We start from the raw sequence: 22520 nt of genomic DNA, 5'->3' as shown, positions 1-22520 counted from the left end.
ATCCCCACAGCCTCGGGACTGCCCCAGCCCTTCTTATCCTAGGGGAGACCCTGGGGTGTGGGCTGGGTGGGTCCTAGCCCACCTGACAGGGGAAGAAACTGAGGCCCAGAGAGTGTACAAGGCTAGGTGGCCCTCCCCTGGCTGCAGCTCAGAGTCCCAAGGCCTCCCACCTCCTCTCAGCTCCCCCCACCACCCAGCCTCCCCGTGTCCTCCCCATCCCCACCCAGAGTAAGACTGGCATCAGGATGAGAAGTGACTGACGCATCAGCCTTCAAGCCCTCCTCTTTCAGAAAAATATCCCAACCAGCTTCACCTGGATCCTGTGGCTGGTGGTCCCCAAAACACACACACACACACACACACACACACACACACACACACACACCCCAGAGCCTCTGGGTGCCTCCATTCACACAAAGAGCTAGAAGATCCCAGCAAGGGAAAATCCCTAGGTGGACAACATAATTTATCCAAGGGCTGGGGTGGGGATGAGGGTGTCAAGAGGGGCATTGAGAGGTCATTCGGCCCATCACCCTCTCCCAGGGAGCCCCTCATGTCACCACCTAGCAGACCCTGTCCCCACAGCTCCATCATCCTGCCCAGCTCAGGAGACCAGGTCCCCGCCATTATCCCATGGCCCTGGCCACCCAGAGGATGGAATCACAGGAGGACAGAGCAGGCAGGGCCCCTGGGAAGTCCCTCTGTCCTGAGCCTGGGACCCAGGGTCCAGACAGGCCTCCATGGCAGACTCCAGGCCCTCTGTCCCCCAGGCCTGGCTCTCCCAGCCACGGAGCACCTTTGTGCCTCCACAGACGTCCCCTGGGCCCTCTCCATGCAAAAGTGAGATGCAGAGCCCTTAAGCTGTCCTTCTTCCTGTGGCCAACATCCAACTGAAGGACAAAAACCTCCTGGCCAGTCTGTGACCACTGAGGGTGGGAAATGTTTGGGGGGGAACAGGATTTGGGGTGCACCCTGAACAAGTGGTTGCTCACCTGGCCCCATTCCCAGGGACAGCAAGGGTCCACCTTCCACCAAGGATGCCCATGAGCTTGGTCCCCCCATGATGCCTCCTAAGGTGGGCCCCAGTAGGCCCCTCACTGCTTCCCCTCACTGAACTTACTCAGGAGAAAGGGAAGGATGGGGGAAAACAGATGATGGCTTGTCCGGATTGGCTGAGCAACTGCAGGGAACCCCCAAACCCTCTCATCGTAACTCTCGTGGTCCTTCTAAGTTGGCATATAACCACCGTGGCGCTGTCTGTAAGAGCAAACTTTTGGAAATAATCCGGTAAAAGAAACCACAGCCCCTCAAGGAATACTATTCAGCCGTGAAAAAGATCCTGGAGGTTTCCATGCCTGGCTCTAGACAGTTCTCCAAGACCCACAGCAGGAACAAAGTCTATTGTGGGAGGGGACGGGAGGGGCTTCCCCCGCCCTCTGAAACGGAACAGCCTCTGGAAAGGGAACCAGGTGGCTAGGAGGCAGGAACAGGGAGACGCGTCCCCTGACACTCTTTGTGTGTTCTTGCATGCAGAATCAGGCAAACATACCACCTGCTCAGGAAATAAATCACACTATAGTCTTCCCGAGCACCTGCTTCCGTCCCCCCTCCTACCTGCGTCAATGGCCCCCCAAAACCAGCCAGCCCTCTGCCGTGGAGAGCACTGAGCATGAACACAGCGCCCTCTAGAACAGCTTTGGGTTAATTTCAGGAGAATCGCTATTTCCAGGGTCTGCCAAGGGGTATCAGGGTTGTAGGGGTTGGTTGGTGTTTACGGGTCTGTCATTCAGAGCAACATCTCTCTGCCTGGGCACTACTAACGCTTTGGGGGTCTGATTCTGTTCTGGGCACTGAAGGATGCTTAGCAGCACCCCATTCCCCTACCCACTAGATGCCAAGAGCACACTCCTCCTCCAGTCACGACAACCAAAAATGTCTCCAGACATTGCCAAGGACCCCGCAGGGTGCAGAACCATCCCCAGTGGAGACCTGCTGCTTTGGATCGGTACTGAAACACGGAGTGGGGTGGTGCTATGATGAGGTCTGGGTTCGCTTCAAACGCATCACAGCAGGAGGGCACAGAGGAAATGATGATGGCCAGGAGCGGGGACAGCTCTGAGTCCCGTGTACTTGGGGGCTCACCACCCCCTTTGTTTCGCAAACGCCTAAAAGGTCCCGATTTAACACATTTTAAACAATAAAACTAAACAAAATTGACAGCACCCCCGGGGCATGCCTCTGAACAGAAGAGCCCCGGATTTGGAGCTGGAGAGAGAGCAGGTGGTGCAGAGGGCGGGGCCAGGACCGGCCCTTCCAGCCTGCCTTCCCAGCAGGTCTGGATTGTCGGCTGCCCTCTGTGTCTGGTCTTCAGCAAGGAGCATTCATCTCATGCCTGGGGACCCGCACTTTTCCTAATTAGAAAAAGCTTGTCTCCTACTTCTGATGTTTTCTCCTAATACAGTGCTGGAGTCAAAAGGGACTGCATCCAACAGAAGGGACAGGAAGCCCAGGGAAGTCTCAGGGCCCCTCGCGCCGGAGACTTCTCACTCATCACCCCTCATTCTTCCCTCCAAGCCACCGCCCACCTCTCCTCCAGTTCAGGCACTCAACATGGACTGGGACGGCACACGGACACACAGATCTCCAGATATTAGGACCCAGGCCCCCGCCCCACTGCCTGCCCCCATTCCCACAAAGGGTGGGAGGGCCAAGCATGGGGTTCCTGCAGGGTAAGCAGGTCAGTCTGCAGGGGTGCCCCGGCCTTGGCTTTCAAGAGCCCAGGAGGGCCTACCCCCAATAATTCCGAGACCCTGATGCAGGGACCCAGCCCTGAGGCGGCAGAGAGGGAGGAGACAACCTCCTAAAGCCGGCATCCCCTCCCAGCCCCACCTCCCTGGGCCCCTCGCAGGCTCCTTCTCAGCTTCGGGCCCTCCAAGCTTCCCAGAATGGTTGTTTCTGGTGCAGTGATTTGAGAGCTCAGCTGCTCAGGTTCAAACCCCGGCTCAGCCACCCATCAGCTGGGAAGTCTCCAGCAAGTTACTTCTCTTCTCTAGACCTCAGTTTTCTCAGCTGCAAAATGGGAATAATCACAATCCCTGTCTCATACAGTTGTGAGGGTCATGTGAGGGAATTTTCATGAACTGCTGGCAGTGAGTAATCCCTTGAAAGGTTAGCTCAGAGGTGAGTTATAATCCCTCCTGCCACACCTCCCTTAGCCCTCTGTCCCCAACCTCCCAGCCCCTCCTCAGGCTCTCTCCTAGCGTGCTCCCAGGGATGGGGAGCCTCCTTCTGGAATGCTGGCCCAGCAGGCCCTTCAAGGCCCTCCTCCCTCCTGGCCCCACCCAGGCCTGCAGGGGTAGGGGGAGGGGAGGCAGGGCCCACCCTGGGATGCCCTGGACAGGGTGACTGGGACAAGTGACCCCACGGGCCTCTGAGGTCTCCTCAGCAATCTCTTTGCAGCCCAGCTGGAGCGGGAGGGGTGCTTGATTAACATTCTCCTCAGAGAAGTCCTCTCCTCTGACGACAGCCGCGTGACAGAGGAGGGGACAGCCACACCCATGCCAATGCCCACACAGCATCAGCCAGAACCCAGATTCCAGCGGCACCTGACCAACCACAGCTGGCCTACTCTCCTCAGTCCAGCTGCCTGGCTTCCTCTGCCCACAGAATCCATGTCACCTCCTCCAGGCAGCCCTCCCTAAGCTCCAGAGAGTCTGCTCAGACCTTCCACAGCACCGAGTGGGGCTGCTCCAGGGGCACAAGGCATGTCATCCTGGTATGAGGAAGTCTGGCCTCTCTGCCAAGTCAGCAGGCATTCTGAGGTGCCCCAATTGTACTGGGCAATGTCACTTGTGGGGACGCAAAGAAACACCCACTGCATCCCCAGAAGGGGCATCCCAGAGTGAGACACAGTGTCTGGAGCTGGCACCCAGCAGAACTTCACCCAAGTGACAGAGGTAGGGGAGAGGGAGGAAGTGAGGAAATCTCTCCCCACCCCCGTGCGCACTCTCCCTCCCCACCGTGCGCTCTCACGCTCTCCCCCTCTCTCCCTTTCAGGCTTCTGGAGTGACAAGGAGGTCCATGCCACGTGGGAAAAGACAAAAGCTGCTTCCGGGCTTGAGCAGCAATGAAGATGAATGCCAAGTGCATCTGTGTGTGTGCACGGCGCGTGTGTGCGGCACGTGTGGGAGCACACGCTCTCAGCGCGTGAGCGCCCGGCCCATTCATTCATTTACTCCTCCTACCGGTAAGTCACCGAGTACCGACAGCCTGCCAGGCATAGTTCTGAGTGCTGGCGATGGACAGGGGGACACTCTGTCCTCGTGGGGCTCCCAATCTCCACAGAGGCAGGCCGTGGAAAGGTGATCCCGAGCTGTTAGATGGGAAGAAGGGTCCAGGAGAAAAAGGAAGAACAGAGCAGGAGACCATTAGAGGGGTCCAGGGGATGTCTCTCTGACCAGGCTACATCTGAGTCAAGAAATCAAACCGATGAAGGAGGGAGCCATGTGGGTATTTGAGGGAGGACATTTCAGCCTCCCTGAGGCTGAAACAGCCCATGCAAAGACCCACGCATATACGTGTGCATGTGTAAATGTTACATGCCTGTGTGTCCAGGTGCACACATGTGTATTTAGAACCTGAATGTGTTCTCAGGCTGTCCCAGGCCTGGCCAACAGCCCCACATCTCCCACTAGGTATAGCAACACTGGTGGGCCCCAGTATGTCCCCAACTCAGGCTCTGGCTCACTGGCTCCCAGACTAGCAGAATCAAGCCCCCCCCACAAGAGGGGCTGCTCCATGTCCTGCACCACCCAGCAGAGGAGAAGCAAGCTGGCAGTGAGGCACCTTGCCCAGCACCCCAGAGCCACACACGGCCCAGTTCCCCAAAAGCCAGTATTTCATTCAAGGCTGTTTAGAACAGCCAGGGATCAAATCTCTACCTTGACCTCCACAAGGTCCACAGCAACCCAAGACACAAAGCTGGGTGTCCGTGACCATCACCATGGGCACCCCAAGGCCACCCCCACAGTAACACCAACCCTCTTGCTATGAGCTCTAGTGTTGAAAAGCACCTTCCCTTCTGTTCCCTTCCCTAATGCCTTGCACAGCACAGAAGCTCCCAGGGCACCCTGCAGCCAGCCTGCCTGGGGCTCTGCAGTGACCCAGCCTTGTCACCCTAGGCAAGCAAGCAGCCACTCTGGGCCTCAATTTCTTCCCACATAAATAAGAGAAGACTGCACTAGCATGTACATGCAGTGTCTGAAACACGTGGGCCCTCAGCAAACACTAGCTATTGACAGGAAAGAGGGAGGCAAGGCTAGGACCATTGTGCCCATTTTGCAGATGAGAAAACGGAGGCTCAGAGATGAAAAGTGCCCCCCTGAGTATCCCAGCCAGGAGATACCAGAAACAAGGCAGAGACTGAACTATTCTGCCTCTCTGTTCACCATCCCTGAATGGGGCCTGGGACCCTGCCCACCCTCCCAGCTGACTGATCCTTCTGCTCCACCTGCCAGCCAGGCCAGGAGGCCGCAGATTGAAGCCGGACCCTGCCACCACCTCTGGCCACCAGCCCCAGCCAAGGCCCACGCAGACTTTGGGACCCCCACCTGGCTAGCTGTGGCCGCACTCACCAGAGAAGCGGGGAGACCCTGCACCCGGCCAGGCAGACCCTGAGCTGGCTTCCTGCTCCTCGCCCTTCTGATCCCGGCTGCTCGAGGCTTCGACTGCCCAGCTCTCAGCATCCACTCTCTTCCTCCCAGATGAAAGGCAGCCAGGCTTTTAGGTACATGAAAGCTGCACGAGCAGGAACTGGAGTTCAGAGAGCCAGTGAGAGGAGGGAACGCCAGTTTGCAAAGGCCTGGTCTGCATGGTCAGGGCTGAGGGACACAGTCCCCCAGCCCCAGCCCCCCTCACCCACCGGAGCCAAGCACCGTCTCCCATGGGGCTTCTGCGGCAGACACACAGTGCCCAGAGGAGCGGGAGACGCTGCCAGCCACCCCTTTCTCCCTCTACGGGGCCTCGGGAGGGGCAGGGGAAGAGTGTGTCTCTCTCAGAGCTGGGCCCACAATCTTACGGGGTCACCAACGAGAACTAGCGTGGTTGGGGCTAGAAAAGGGGGTCCTCAGACATGCCTCCAGGCTGACATGCCAGGTCTGGGACAACAAGAGATTCACTGGGGGCTTTCCAGGAGAGCTGTAGGGACAGAAAAGGCTGGCAGTGTGGGACGAGGGCGGGCTCGGACAGGCTGAAGAGGTGCAAAGAGGGGGACAATGGTCAAGGGGGGAGCATCAAAGCAGCTAGGCAGGGCCTTCACAGTGAGAGACTAGGGATATGCCTGAGGGGGATAGGGAAACTCAAATGGGGGTGTGGACCAGCACATGGAGGGGTGTGGAGAGCCCCCTCATCCTCAGCCCTGACCAAGCCCACCTCGGACAAGGACCCTAGGGTTTAAAAGTAGAAGAGTGACCCTACTGCTTAGAACAGCCACAAAGCCTCACACACACATACCCCACGGAGATGCCCCCCCAAAGAACAGAGAAGCAGACTTCCAAGGCCTGGGAAGTCGGGACAGTGGGGAGGGGCACCCTGGGCATGGGGCTGAGCTGGCCTCTGGGTGGTCTTTGGGAGGACTAGGATAGACCTGGATAGGCCTGGCCCAGGGCTTCCTCTCAGCCCACAAGCCGGGGGCCATTCCCCACACGCATACTAAGGGCCTCCACACTGGGGCCACTGGCCACTTCCCCACAGATCCTCTGGGAATTCGTGTCACTGTCACCCTCATTAATCAGATCTCATTACCCTGCTCTGCAGACACAGACCTGCCACCGACTCCCAGCCCCAGGTGTCCAGTCACTCACTCAGCTCCTGCTGGGGGCCATGCCCATGGTCTCCAGTCTCTGTCTCCATCTCAGCACCTGGGGTACTCAGCTTCCCTTAGCTTTGCCACCCCCAGGCCTGAAGACCTCCTTCCTCTCACACTGTGACCTGCCACATTTCCTCACTGCGACTGAGAAGGGGACATCAGACTTTCCGAGGAGCCAAAGGCTATCTTAAAAGACAGCAAAATTTGTCCACAAGGCCCCTGCAGTCCCTGCACCCCGGCTGCCCCTGGGGCCACCAGCCTTCCCCTCCCACACTCTCCCAGCCCACCGCACTCCTCAGAAACTCCAGGGATCCGTTCATTTATTCATTTGCCCACTCGATAACGGTTTACACAGCCCTCGTACACTCTGCGGCCCCAGGGGAGAACACGCAGAGACAAATCCCTGCCTTCATGGAACAGACATTCTAGTGGGAGGGATAAATAAATACACACACATTAACGTTGTCCTTAGAACTGCCGGCACCACGGTGAACTTCAACTCCCGGACCCTTGTGGTTGGCTGTGGCCATGTGACACATTCTGGCTAACAAGGCCGGAACAGAAAATGCCATTCCTAGGGAGCCTTAGCATTTCCCTGCAGTCGTAAGACCCTACAGGGTACACATTCCCTCAGCTACCAAGACCTGCAACGATCCAGACCAGCCCAGGTCCCTGCAGAGGGAGAGAGCAGAGCCCTTGGCGGAGCCACACAGAGATGTGAGGCGATGAGTATCTACTGTATGTATTTGAAACCCAGAGACATGAAGGAGGTTTGTTCCCAGCACAGCCTCACCGATGCTAACAGAGCAACAGAAGCCTCATGCTCCGGCTACAGGACGCCCGGAAACAAGTCTTCTTTATCTCTACCTCACTAGCCTGGAGATGCTGGGTTCACATTCAGCACACACTGATTTGGGCTGAAATTAATTACATTCACTCACACTCACACACACACACACACAAGCATACAGTCATCATCACCATGAAAACTAGCAAAATAGCATTCAGGAGCACCTGGGTGGCTCAGTTGGTTAAACATCTGCCTTCAGCTCAGGTCATGATCCTGGGGTCCTGGGATCGAGCCCCGCATTGGGTTCCCTGCTCAGCAGAGAGTCTGCTTCTCCCTGTGGCTCTGCCCCTCGCCCCACTCATGCTCTCTCTCTCTCTCCCTCTCTCTCTCTCTCTCTCAAATAAATAAGATCTTTTTAAAAATAAAGAAAGAAAGAAAAGAAAACTAGCATTTATTGGGTGCTTACTACATACGAGCAACTGTCCTAAGTGGTTACAAATGCCTTCGCCCCTTTGATCTCACAATAACTATATAAACCAGACCCTCTTATTCTTCCCATTTTCCCAAAACTGAGGTGCAGAAAGGTTAGGAAACTTGTCCAAGGTTACACGGCTAGCAAGTGGCCGAGGCAGGATCTGAACCCAGGGGGACATCCTCCAGAGCGCAGGTTACTGTCATATAGAACTCCAGCCTCCACCTTGCAAAAGTAGGCCCACACATAAATGTGCATGCACACACGCACACTCACACACACACATGCCCAGCCATGCGCACACACAGAATCCAAGGGCCAGCCCTACTTCCTCTGAGCACTCAGCTCCCCAATCACTCCTGGCTGTCACAGGCTGGGCTGAAGTGGCCCATCTGTCTCCAACACAAAGGATCAGGCAGGGGTGGGGGCCAGGGGCCCCAGAGGGTTGTGTAAATGGCTCTGCTTTGAGCAACAACTAATTTCTAAACATAATTATTAATTTCATGGTTATCATATGCAAACCTCTGTCTCCCAGACGAGATGAAATTGATTTAATTAGAAATTCCATCATCAAGCCTTTCGGATCCAAGCTTTTAATTAGGATCACCAACCCCACCCAAGGCTGCCAGAAAGTGGGCTCCTGACCCTGGCTTCCTTTCCTGAGGGCCCAGGCAGAGCCGGGATGTGTGGGCAGCTCCACGGTCACTGGGGATCCCCCTGGCCAGGACTGGGCCCCTCGCCAGGACCATTATCCATCTCCCACCCCACATGGGGTGACACGGCCCCACAGTCACAAGTGGCCTCTTCCCTCCTGGAATCATAATGGGGGAAACAGCCTGGTGAGAACGCATACCACCTTGCAGCAAGAAGGACTGGGGTGTTGAAGGTGAGCAGGAGACAGGAGAAATAACAGAGCTCCCCTCTTCATGCAAAATTCACATAGCAGCCTCCCTATTGGAGCCCCTGCCAGGTGCTAATAAAACGGCCCTTATAGCTCAGCTCAGGGCAGTCTGTCAAAATTATCAATAGCACTTGGCCTTTTAACAAAGCATTTCCAACACATTACCTCTGACCTCATCTCCAGCCACTCCCATTCTGGCCTTGCTCACGTTGAGGAGGCCCCCAGTTATAGCCGTCTCCTTGCTGAGCCCTGCCTCGGGGCATCTGTGCTGGCTGTTCCCTCGGCCCTAATGATCTTCCAGCAGACGCAATGAGGCTCGCTCCCTCACATCCTTCCCTTCCAGAGAAGACTGCTCAAATGTTACCTTTGCCGGCGTAAGTGCCCCCCCACCAAGATGGTGTCTGGCACACACAGATGGTTCTCGGAGGTCTCCTTCCTCCCTCCTGGACTCAGCCGGGGTGTCCCTCACCTCCTGGGGCCTGCTGAGCCCTGTCCCCACCCCTCTGGACTTCCCCGATTTCCCAGCAGCAACCTAGAAGGCAATCATGTGGGGCTGGCCCACACCCACCTCTGTCTCCCCATCCTGGGGCCCACCTGGCCTCTTATCGGGAGAGCACGCAGACACTTGGATTAATTTCCAGGACTGTTCTGAATTATGTTTTCCAGGAGAGAACCAGAGAGAGGCAGGCAACAGGCCTTTGAACAAACATTTCCCCAGAAAGTGCTTTATTCAGTCCCTTGTCTCACCCTTTTAAACATCATATGCTTTCTCAGGAGCCCAGGAAAAAATGGGGTCCCGATAAGGCACTGAGGCTGGTGAAGAACAGAAGGCCCTGAGTGGAGGGCCTGGGCGGGCTGACAAAGGAGCCGTTCAGAGGCAGGCTTGGAGGAATTACCGCAGATAAGAGCACAGGCTGGAGGAGGTGGGGGTGGGGGGCAAGGAGCGGGCGGCACAAGGGCCAGAGCAAATACGATCCTCAAATCAGCACTTGTCCTATTTCGTAAGCAAAATGTAGATCAATAAATTACATTCACTTTTGCAGGTTTTACATGCTAATTCCTTCACCTTGTCAATAGTAATACACATTGGGGGAAGCCAGGGAATGGAGGAGCCCAGAGGCCTAGAGAGGAAAGGCCAGGAGTCTGGTGGAGCCCCTGGGGCATCAGCGCCTGCACCCATTTTCCCAAGAAGGGCTCAAAGCTCAAGTTATCAGAGGCGAGGAAACAGGCTGCCACACCATCCGCCCACCCCCAGTCGCCTCACCTGTGGGCCTCCATCTTCTCATCTGTCAAACGGCCACAGCAGTGAGAGTCTGGGCTCTGTTAAGCCTCACTTTGAGGCTCATATGGGAGGACACATGTTAAATCTTAGAAAGGGAGCAGCTGTCCAAGACGCTAGGAGTCATGATGACACGTCTCGCAAGTACATTGGGTGCAGTTAGCTGATATGGACTCTCCTTTTGTTGATTCTCACCACAGCCCCAAGACAGGAAGCCTCAGCCCCATTTACAGGAGGCTCAGGGGGCTGGGGAGCAGACCCGGAGTCACCCAGGCCCATCTGATGCCAAAGCTGGGCTTTCTCTGTGCCACAACACTGCCCACAAGCCAGGGAGCTAGCCACACATGAGTTCCTGAGGGGTGAGGGCTCAGGACCAGCCCAGAGTGGTCGCAGCACCTCAGGGGGCCAACGCGCATTGCTGAGCAGGCGCTGGACATGGAGGGAGGGGCAGCAGGTAAGAGGATGCTCAGGTGTTAGTGGTAGTTGTGCCTTAATGAGCACCTAGTCCGTGCGGAGCACTTCACAGGGATCATCTCATTTAATTCTCACACGATAACCCCATGAAGTGAACGCTACTGATTACCTTCGTTTTTCAGAAAGGAAAACGGAGGCCCAGACAAACACTCCTTGGCTGGTCCGGAGTGCTGGATATAAAATTAGAGCAAGTGGCAAAGCAGGACCTGAACCCACGGCTATCTTGACTCCAGCCCCTGGTGCTCGCACACAGCCCTTCACCACACCTCCCATGCCCTCTGCTTTCATTGCCGGCTGCTGCCCTTTGTCCACACCATCCTCACGCCGTGGGGGAGGGGGTAGCCAGGATGGGGAGTCAAAAGAATCCGTGCCCCAGGTCTCTCCCCAGCACATCCCCTTGCACATTGCTTCGCCTTCGCCTCTCTGAGCCTCAGTTTCCACATCTGTTCAAGAGAGGGCGTGGTTAATGACCACTGCAGGCTGGACTTACAAGGTCAGGACAGAGGAAGGGGCCTCCACAACCTGGGAGTGACATCTGCCCACAACTGTAAGCCATTGGAAGTGCAGGCAAGGCTGGGACAAGCTCAGCAAATGGGGAGCCCCTGAGAGGTCTGGAACTATGCCTGTGTCCTGCGCCCCTGCTGCTGCCGCGCTCTTGCATGCTGAGCAACAGAGGAGGGGGCGCGGCCGGGCGGAGGGGAAATTAACCAGAGCGGCTGCCCCAGCACTCCCGCCAGTTAATGTGCAGCGCCGTGTGTAATATACAGCTCTGTATTAATATAATATGATATAATGGGATGTATTAACATTATTGAACACATGAGCCGATAAAAGTCACATCACCGTCACTCCGTGTAATTTATATCACAGCCTGGGCCCGAGCCAGGCTGGCGGGGGAGGGGAGGCCTCACTGGAGCTCTGGGGCTCCCTCAGGGAAGGGGAGGACGGGGAGGGCGCCTGAGCCCTGGGTGGGGGAGGGGAGCCAAGACCAGAGCAAAAGGGACCTGCCACAAAGCAGGCAAGGCCAGGTGATACCCCAGCCAGGGTGTCAAGCAGTGGTTTGGGGGCTCTTGGTCTGATCCATCCAACCAGTCCTCATGGCACTTGACCCCCCAGCAACATCTGACCTGCAGTCCCTCCACTTGCCTGCCCATCCTCCGCCACCTGTTTGCTGCCCTGGTGCCCTCTTTCCTCTAAGACAGCACCTCCTCAGCCTCCTTGGCTGGTCCGGAGTGCTGGCAACCCCAGGACTCAGTCATTTCCAGACTCACTCATTCCCAGGCCACCTATAGCCTGACGACCTACCCCCAAACTCCAGGCTCCCACCCACTGCCTGCTCCCCTTGGCCATCTACTGGGACCCCCAAACCCTCCCAAAGTCCTTCCTAGCCAGGTAACTGCTGCTCACTTTACGGGATCAGACATGTCCTTGATTCCTCTTTCTCTCACGACCCTGACTTATCAGTGAATACTGGTAGCTCTACATTGAAAATAAAACCAGAATCCAAGCATGGCTCAGCCACGCTGCCACTATCACCCTGGGGCACAGCTCCAGCATTTCTGGCCTGGACTATCCCACCATCCTCTCACCGGTCCCCCACCTCCCATACCACCCATCCCATCCCACTGCCCCTTCCCCAGCTGGCGCCCATGTAAAACCCAATTTAGGTCATGTCCCTCCTCTCTTCAAGAGGCTCCCATCTCAGCCAGAGTTCACCAGGCCCTATGTGAGCCACCCCTTAGCCTCCTGCCCTCACCACCCACCCCTCTTTCCCTCACTTGCTCTGTTCCAGCCACGGAGGGGCCTCATGATGTCCTTTCCAACACACCAGGCGGGAACCTGCCTCAGGACCTTGGCACTGGTTGTGCCCTCGTCACTGCCTGTTGATACTATACATTCCATTCATGTGTCCTCTTGATCATCTACCTCCCCACTAAAATGTCAATCCCACAGGGACGGGAGTTATTATCTGCCTCGCTCACTGCAATAGCCCCAGGACTAAGGATAGTGCCTAGCACCCAAGCCCTTATTTTGCAGATTCTGCAAGTAAATACGAATGTTCGACGAATGAGCAGATGACTAAAGCAGCAGTCCACTTTTACCTGATTCTCATAAATGAGTTTCTCGACCTGATTCTGTTGGTGACATGTATCTGCTTCTACAGAAAGAATTTGCAAAACACTGGCCTGGTCCAAATGATGAAACCCAGGAGTGGAGAGTCCAAGTGGCAACAATTTAGCTAAGATCACAGGGTGGGCTGCCAGTGGCTGGCCAGCCTAGCTCAGCTCTCTGCTGCCTCCCCTCTGACCCAGCACTGCCTCCAGTGAGGTCCCAGGGTGAGAAGGCTGCTGAGCCCCCAGACTGTAGGGGGTGTCACCAACCCTCCCAGGGCTTCTCTGCTCCCCAGGTGCCCCCACCACTGTCTAGGCACCAGCAACCCCTCTCCCTGAACCACCAATTTTCTTCAGCACCATCAGGAGTATGTGGCATACTCCTGGTGGTGTCCCACCCGAGGGGTCCCTCCTCAGGGAGGAAAGTCCCATATCAGCCTCCAAAACAAGGGCTTCTGACCCCTGGCAAAGGTAGAAGGGATATGGACTTCCCACCCCATCATGCATTCATTCAAAATATGTTTACTGAGTACTCACTATGTGTCCGGCACCATGATAAGCACCAGGCACGCCAGGGTGGGCAAAAGCAAATATCTGTCCTCATGGAGCTGAGTCCAGTGGGAGAAAAGATCTCTAACCAGATACGCACACCAACACAGACATAATCACAGCCTCTGAGATATGCTGGGAAGAAGAGACAAGGGGCCTGTGAGAACCTGGAGTAAGAGCCTGATCTGGTCAGGGCACCCAAGGAGGCTTCCTGAGGATAGACAGTAAACTGACACCTGAAGGATAGATAGGCAATACCCAGGTGAAGAGGGATGGGAGGAGCATCCTGGACAGAAAAGATAGCGAGTGCAAAGGCCCTGTGGCCAAGAGCCCTTGGCAGTTTCAAGGAAAAGCAAGAACACAAAGAGGATGGAAGAAGAGAGCATGACATGCATCTGTACAGAAAACAGATGTGGGAACAAGATGGGGACAGAGGAGAACAGCAGGAGTGCCCCTGCACTAGTCCAGGTAAGAAAGGAGAGCAGAGGGCCAGGGAGTATCTGTGGAGATGGATAGAAGTGTGCCCTCCCAAAAGCCCTCCACCTTCGAAGCGTCTCTTTGTGACACTCCCATTTTGTGAGCCCTTCGCTAAACTCCAAGATCACCAAAACTAAAAGAAAGGCCTGGGGTCAGAAGACAGGCAAACATGTTCTCCAGATGCTGGCTTCTCCTCTGAGCCAAGCCCGTTCCTTCAAGATAAATAGGCGCCTAGAGGTTCTCCAGCTGCCCCAGAGACAGGCAGGGTGAGGAGGCAGTCAGAGAGTAGGCCCAGAGCAGGAAAAGACCAGCCCTGCCTCTCACCTCCACTGCCATCACCCTCTACAGCTCTGCGAGCTTGCCACGATGGAAAGAACCTGAATTCCAGGCTGTCACCGACTCACCGCGTGGCCTGGAACTAGACCCTCCCCCATCCAGGGCTCCAGCATTCTCATCTAAGGGTCCTAACAACTACACCGTGCTTCCCGTGTGCCAGACTCAGCTCGCAGCGTTAATTTATTTACTCCTCCCCAGAATCCCGCCCCAGGCAGAGTACCGGCATTCGCCCATTTCACGGGTGAGGGAACCGAGGCCCAGGGAAGCCAAACTACTTGCCCAAAGATATAGGCATCGGGCATCTGGCCACGCAGGGACTTGACCCCTTGCAGCTGGGCTGTACCGCACCCACGGAAATAAGGATTAGATTGAATCCCCCTCTGGAACCCTCCTAACGGCTGTGGCTTCCTCCTCCGACTCAGCCCAGAGATCCAGCCTCCAGCCTGGAAGGCCCCAGCATCTCCAGAAGGATGCCAGGTATGCATGGCGGTGGATCTCTCCCCAGACCCTTCTACTTCTCTCTACTTTCTCCAGAAACCTCCAGATATTCCATCCAGTTCAGCGACCACATTCCACCTGCCCACAATGGACCAGATATTCGGACATGGTGGGGCAGAGCACCGTCCCTGCCCAGTACCAAGGACCTGCTCTACACCCAATCCCAGCAGTCCCCAGTGGCATGGGCCCTGGCCCCCCCACTGAGCAAACCCACTCTTTAAGACACCTGTACCGGCCCCTTCCCCTCTCCTCTGTCTCTGGTACATCCTGAGGTCACCTCCAGGGGTCTGGCCCCAGACAGTGTTTTCTACCATTACCTCATTTAATTTACTCATAACAAAACCCTTCCATGGAGATGTTACTATCTGCATTTTGTAGGCAAAACTTGGGGACAGGGAGAGAAGTCATCCTCCCTCAATCGCTCAGCTACTGATTAAAACCCAGGCCCATCAGACAGAGCCCATGGCAGGAACCACCAGCGCATCTGGGTCCTGTCCAGACAATGAGGGGACAGGTTGGAGATGCCCACAGGCTCTGCCTGTCCCAGCCCAATGTGTCCAGTTTCCAGCAACTGGTAATCTGAGCTGACACCACTCTCTGGAGGGAACCCCTGACTGGATCTTGGCCCCTTCCACCCTGTCTCATCCACTCAGGCCCCTACCCCAGGATCTCCGGGGTAGACAAAGTTCTGCACATTAACCCAGGCCTCCACAGGTCCCACTGAGGGCAGCCTCGGGTAGCAGAGCCTGGAGAAGGGTCTGGGCACCCTCATAGCTGGGAACACTGGCCCTCCCTTCATGCCATCAAACAGCAGGCCTCTACAGGGTAAATTCAGAAGAGCATAAAGCTCGGCTCAAGTCCCCCAAGCATTTCCCAACACCTCCTACAGGGGCCAGAATCCCCATCACTGGGATCAAAGTAAATTCTTTTGAACCCACCCATGTTACCTAGAAGAGAGAGCCTTTAACCACAGACTCTTAGATGAGGACAGTGGGACTGCCCTGCTACACTGCCCTTGACAAGGACCTGGGCTTACTCACCTCCTAGGACAGGCAGCTCACCACTTCGCAAGGAAGCCCACCCCAGCTCCAATACCTGCCAGGCTTTTGGGGACTCTGAATTGAAATCTGCCTCTCTGTCACTTTCATGTGTTTTATGGGGCTCTCTGGAGCCGCAGAGACCCAGCCTGTGCCCCCAGCTGGAAGGCCCCCCCAGGGCTCTTCGACTCTACTGTATTTACACTGCCATCTGCAGCCCTGCTTGGGCATCTGGCCTGTTCTCCTCCATTTGTGGGTCTAGGTTCACATGTGGGCCCACATGGACATGCAGGGGACACAGAGGGGACACCCCCAGGCAGGACCACCTCTTAAAACATGAGTCAGGCCACATCCCTCTCTGCCCCAACACTCTCCCCAGCCCAACACCCACCCCCTCAAACCCCCCGCGCTTAGAAGGAAATCCCAAGCTCTCTGTGGGTCCTGCTGTCTTGCTGACCTCAAGCTCTGACCAACCCCTCCCTTCCCTCCTGAAATGGTCCCTGAGATCCGCGCGTCTCTGGCCTCAGGGCCTTTGCACTTGCAGAGCCCTCTGCCTAGCTGGCTCTTCCCCCACATAGACGCAAAGCATTCTCTTCCACTCCATCCTCACCTCGGATCAAGGGGCATCTGCCAGAGACACTGTCGCTGAATAGCTTGTCTCAAGCAGCCCCACCCAACGCCCTGTCCCCTTACCAATGGCCCACCTCACCCTAACTTTATATATCATGTGTCTCTTTGAGTAAGTGTCTAGCTCAGTCCTTTGACTCTGCTTCACAGGATTGGCAGCCCCGACAGCCCGAGAGCATAGGGGCCAAAGCCCCCAGGCACTGGAGATCAAGATGGCATTCCACCCCTCCCTGGCCCTGGCTGCAAGGGCCATCTGTCCTTCACCGGACCTGTTCCTCAGGTGCCCACCTAGAGATAGGGAAGACAGTGGGAAGGCCCTCCAGGAAGGGCTGGAGATGTGGAGCCCACAGGAAATGGCCCCTCTCCAAGGGGACCCTGTGCCCCATGGGCTGCAAAGACCCAAGGAGAAACGGGCTTCTCCCTGGTCCCCCTGGGGGACTGCCACAGCCAGGCGGACAGCTCCAGAGCATCAGCTGATGGTGACAGGGGACAGCAAGAAGGAAACACACACAGACAGACAGACAGACATGCTAGAACACAGCCCTGCCAGGCCCCACAGACTCAGAGTCAGTACACCCGAATCAAAGGACTGGCACACAAGCACGTATCACACAGATATTCTCAAAAAGGCTCACTCACGTGTGTGCATGCAAACACACACACACACCCCACTCTGGAACAGTCAAAACAGGTAACATCATCATTCACAGTATATCTGGGGAACAGAATAGAGCATTCATAACCCCCCAAAACTCACTGCCTGGCCCAGGTGCCCATCAAGCAGCTGTAACTACTAACTGCCCACGAGTGAGGAGGAAAAGTGTCTACATGCTATCCCCCATTCACACCCGGCAGGTAGCAGGATGGGCCAGTGGGAGATCTAGCCCCGCAGAAGCAGAGTTCAAGCTGGGCAAGAGCTGATGGGCCCGGAAAGGGCCAGACCAGGCAGTGGCCATGGGCTCTCAGGGCGGAGGAGGACAGAGGGACTGGGGCACCACCTTGGGGCAGCCCAGAGACTGTGTCCTCACCTGCTCTGCTTTCCCTCCGGGCCTGCTCCTGTGGATACCGGGGGGTGGAGGCTGGGGTTGGCAGGCCTGCCCCCTGCCCCAAACACCAGCTGCCCAGTTCACCGGGAGGAAGATGTGCTGGCAAGCCTCCCCCACCCCATGCTCCTTTTCCTGGCTGTCCAGATCATCCAGGAGGCTGTAGGGATGCAGTAACCCCATCAAGAAATAGGAGGGTCCTGCCCAGAGACCCTGCAGGTGGGAGGCTTCCCAAGTCACACCCAAATAGCCATAGTGGAAAGGGGGGGGGGGCAGGAACACTCCCTGCGAGCCAAGCCCCGCTCCAGCCTAGGGAGGAGAGAGCAGTGTCTGTAATTTGTTTTAATAATCCTGCTGAACTGGGAGAAAATTAACAAACGAGAAACCAGCTCGAAATTAATCAAACTTCTCCCTGTCCATCCCCCACCCTCCATCTTAATGAAGGTTATTTATCCAACGAGCAATAAAACATGGAATTAAATTAAACAGGCCTTTTCTTTTGGTCCTCTCTCCTGCCCCAGGGAGGCGGTGTCTCCTGCTTACAGCTCTATAAGCCAGGCCGCCGGCCGCCGGCCGCCGCCACCAGGAAGACCACGGCTGAGCCGTGATTCCCGAATGCCAATCACAGGGGTTTCCCTAGAAGGAGCCCCTCAATTAGCACACCCCCAGTTTAGGTCTCACTGCCAGCTCTCTGCCAAAAATATGAATGGCAGTTAACTCAACTACCCTCCGGAGATGCGACAAAGGGAGTTTCCTATGGTCAGGTGCAGGACTCACCCAGGTTTCCTGCAGGGAAGAGAAGGGCCTGGGTGTGGACGGCGTTGAGCATAAGCACACACACCCCACACACACACGCAATGAGAACACTCTGATGCCTACAGTTCCAGCTGTTAACCCCCTTCTGGTCCCAACCTCTTGGTAGGAAGGTGGTGAAGGGGCGCAGAGCACACAGGCTGAGGAAGGACTTTCCGCGAGGACAGGACTCAGTCCCCCCAGCTCAGGGCACCAAGCGCACAGGTCATAGCACGTTACCTCAGGCCAAGAACGAGGCCCCATACCCCCCGACTTCCTCTGGCGGCTTGTGGGGCAACTGCCTCCCAGAATTTCTCTTCCTCGCAGACTTTAAATCCACTTCTGCTTCTGCTGGGCCACCTCTTAGAGTCACAGGTCCCTAAATAATTACTCTCAGGGTCCCCACCACCACCACAACTCTCTCCGGTTTTCCCTCTGGCTTTGAAAATTGTAAGAGTAATTGCCTGCCATTTAGAGCTTTCACATACTTTCTCCCATTTAAACCTCACTTCAACCAGGGGAGGGAGGTATTTGTCACTGATGCTCACTTTGGGGGGAGTGGGGGACGCTGGGGCTCAGAGAGGTTGGTGGGCAAGGCCCGGATGGGGGGGCGGGGGACAGGGACCAGGGGGGCTGGGCGGGGCACAGGGCGGGGCTCTTCAGAATCCCCAGGCCCCTGGGAAGCCTCTCGGGAGGGGGGCTTTCTGTGGAGGACTGGAGGTTGAGTGCCCCCCTGGGAGGAGGAGAGGAGAGGAAAGAGGGGAGGCAAAAATGGAAGAGAGAGGGATGGAGAAGTTTGAAGAGTCATTACCAAGAAACTCCTCCCTGTCAGCTGCCCTGACAATGCAGCAAATCTAGTCTACACAGGACAGCCAGTGAGCACCGTTTAAAGCATTTATCTGATCCCATCACTCTCTGCTTCAAATCCTCCAAAGGCCGCCCACAACAACGGGAGGGGATAGCCTAACTCTGTCCTGGGACCCAGAAGTTCTTGGGGATCCACGCCTGTCAACCCCTTCCCCTCCTGTCTGGACAGCGTGCTTGTTGTTCCTCAGATAAATAAGTGTTCCTGCCTCCAAGCCCTTGCACTGGCTGTGCCCTCCACCCAAACACCATCCAGCCACCTCCCCCCTTCCTTACTTGCCCAGGTCTATATTCAAACACCCTGCCCTGAGCACCCTGTTTAAAAGAGCCCTTCCAGGGTGTCTGGATGTCTCAGTCATTAAGCGTGCCTTCAGCTTAGGTCATGATCCCAGGGTCCTGGGATCGAGCCCCACGTCAGGCTCCATACTCAGCGGGAAGCCTGCTTCTCCCCCCTGCTTGTGTTCCCTCTCTCACTGACTCACTCTCTGCCAAATAAATAAATCTTAAAAAATATAAAATAAAATAAAGTAAAAGACCCTTTCCCCTCCTCATCTCTCTCAAAACCCCTGACCCTATGCAATGTTCCCCCACAATGCTTGTCAGCACCTGAATTATTGCTTATCTTGTTTACTATTTTTCTTCCCCTCTAGAAGGTAAGCTCCATGTGGGCAAAGACTGTATGTATGTGTTTTCCTTCACCGAGGTATTCCTAACTGAACCCCCAGCATCGGACTCGTTATTTGACTGGTGAATGAATGAAAGAATGAAGGCCCAAGGCCCCCATTCAGGCCTCCATCACGTCTAGTCGGAAACTCTTCCACTGGCCTCCCAAGCCCTCTCTCAGACTCAGGCCTCAGCCTCCAACCAACCCTCCACTCCACATCCAAAGGAATATTTCTAACCCCCAAATCTGACCAGGATACTGTTCTATAGGCCTAAGTCCCCAATCTACCCCAGCCCCCCCTCCACTTACCCACTACCCAACTCCCACACCCCAATGCCAGAAACCTTACTGCATCCAACCAGACATACCTGAAGTTCCAGCTACCCCCTGCCCTTCAGAGCACTGTTATGACTCCCTCTCTACCTGCAGGACACTAACCACCTCCTCCAGGCAGTCCCCCCACCCCATGCACACCCTGTCAGAAGCGACTTCCACCTCCTCTGAGGCCTCATAGGATCTCACCTGCCCCTCCACCACAGCCCTCCCACACCCCAACTTGAGCTATGACAAATCACATGGATGTCACCCCTCCCCATCCAGGAAGGACCCAGATTTATTCACTCTGGCAATCTCTCCCATCCCTACCACCTGCTCCGGTATCTTGCACAAACTTGGAACTCCATAAATATTTGCTGAATCAAATGGAACCCATTCAAAGGCAGTCCAGGGAGAGTGCCCATTAAGAGGGGCCTTTCCTCCAGTTTGCTGGCATTTCAGGCTGGTCTGAGGACAAACGGACCTTTAAGTGCCACTTAATTGCAGCACATGGGAGCATCTGGCCCCACATTCCACTAACCTCTCCTTGGGGGATGCCTGGGAGAAAACCAATTCACCAAGGCTGAGAGGTGGCCAGGGCCCCGTGAAAATGGCAATGCACTGCCTCTGGCGCAGCCCATAATAGCAGCTCCTGGCTCACCCGGCAGCCTGCGTGTACGAGCACAAATGTGGCCACCCCCATGGGTGAGGACAGCAGGCACAACACAGCCACTGCTGAATTATTTATCTCATACATTGTTAGCGCAGTAGAGAGAGCAACCGTTGTCTCCAGGCTTCAATTAAAATATCAAGGCACCCGCACCGTCTGCCCGGCCACATGCCCAGCTCCCACCAAAACTGGCAGGATAGCAACCCCTGGGAAGCTGTAAGCACCCCCAAGACCAACAGGGCTGCCCTACCTTGCCTCCCCACAGCCAAGTCCTGTTTCAGGACCGCGGACAGTACCCCCTCAGCAGGGGCTCCGAACTTAACCCACGGGCTGTCCCTGAGACACGTGGCAAAACCTTCAGCGCTCAGAAAAACCATTTAGTAAATCAGTGACCTAAAAGAGCCTTCCCAGCTTCCCAAAGCAGCCCTGGGATAAGTCGGGCTGGGTTTGAGCCTTACTCTGCTCTTCTCTGAAACCTTACCCAGCACTCTCTGAAACCCTTTGTAGCCCATGGCTAGAAGGCAGGAGTTCAAGGCACACTCCCACCTCTTCTCCACCCCCCACGAAGAACTCTGGGCACATCACACCACCTCCCTGGGCTCTGCCTTCCTCATTAGGAAAATGCAAATGACGATGCCCAGGCTGTGATGCCCAGGGAGTGTGACAATCAATGGAGAGGGACTTGGAAAAGCTAAAGTGAGGTACAAATGTGGGCCATGCTAGCTGAGGGCTTTCATTTCCTAAGAGTGGGTTTCCGCAGCCTTAGCACCCATACCCCAACCTGAAAATCCCCGATTCTGGAGCACAGACACCCGACGAAGAAGAAGCTGGCAGCTCCTTCAGGAGCTGGCTGGGTCACAAGCTAACTAGGTCACCCACGAGATTTAATTCAACAACCCCCGGACTGGAATATGAGGCCGAGTGAAATCAAAGTGGGCGAGCTGAAAAAGAGCAAGAAATTGCAAACACATGCCGCCAAGAACAGTGGAATGAGCGCAGGCTTCGGGGACAGGCGCTGCTGCAGGCCTCCGCCGTTTCCTGGACAAGCCCGTGTCCTCACCTGTAGGAGCTCCCAGCTGGTCACTTACATTCGGTAACCTTTGTGAAGCTCTGACTCGGGGCCAGGTACATAAATTCAACCGCTGGTGTTAGTAAGCACCTACTACATTCCCGACCAGGAGGGAGAGTGCTGAGGAAGACAGAGACGGCCCTGACTTGTAGAGCTGACATCCAAATGACTAGTTTTGCCATCCATCAAGGTGATGGGAGATCAAGGTTACAGCGTTTCAGATGGCCTTGAAGTACAGGTGGAATTTCCAAAGCAAAAAAAAAAAAAAAAAAAAAAAGTGGCAAGAAGGTATAATCCTTTCAGGGAAATGTATGGCGGTGCCTTCTTTTTTTTTTTTAAGATTTTATTTATTTGAGAAAGAGTGAGAGAGAGAGAGCATGAGCAGGGAAAGGGAGAGGAAGAAGCAGGCGCCCCACTAAGCAGGAAGCCCGATACAGGACTCGATCCCAGGACCCTGGGATCATAACCTGAGTTGAGGGCAGATGCTTAACTGATTGAGCCACCCAGGGGCCTCTGGGCAGTGCCTTCTTAAGCTCATAATTCATGTAGCAATTCTGTGTGTGTGCACGTTCATACATGTGTGGGAAATGAGTGCTTATGTCCACTAAAACACATGCATACAAATAGCAGAGTAGCTTTATTCATAATAGCCAATCACTGGATTCGGCCCAGACGTCCAGCAGAAGC

At 55.6% G+C, this 22520-nt stretch overlaps 1 protein-coding gene across 6 annotated transcripts in view; it reads right to left on the bottom strand.

The window, feature by feature from the left end:
* Nucleotides 1–22520, bottom strand: part of GRM4 (glutamate metabotropic receptor 4) — a 117386-nt gene that overhangs the window by 62798 nt on the left and 32068 nt on the right. The window lies entirely within an intron of this gene.

The sequence above is a fragment of the Mustela erminea genome, chromosome 4 (assembly GCF_009829155.1).
Source record: "Mustela erminea isolate mMusErm1 chromosome 4, mMusErm1.Pri, whole genome shotgun sequence".
In the NCBI taxonomy this organism is placed as follows: domain Eukaryota; kingdom Metazoa; phylum Chordata; class Mammalia; order Carnivora; family Mustelidae; genus Mustela; species Mustela erminea.
Note: the sequence above shows the minus strand (reverse complement) of the source record. Positions and strands in the feature narration are given on the sequence as shown.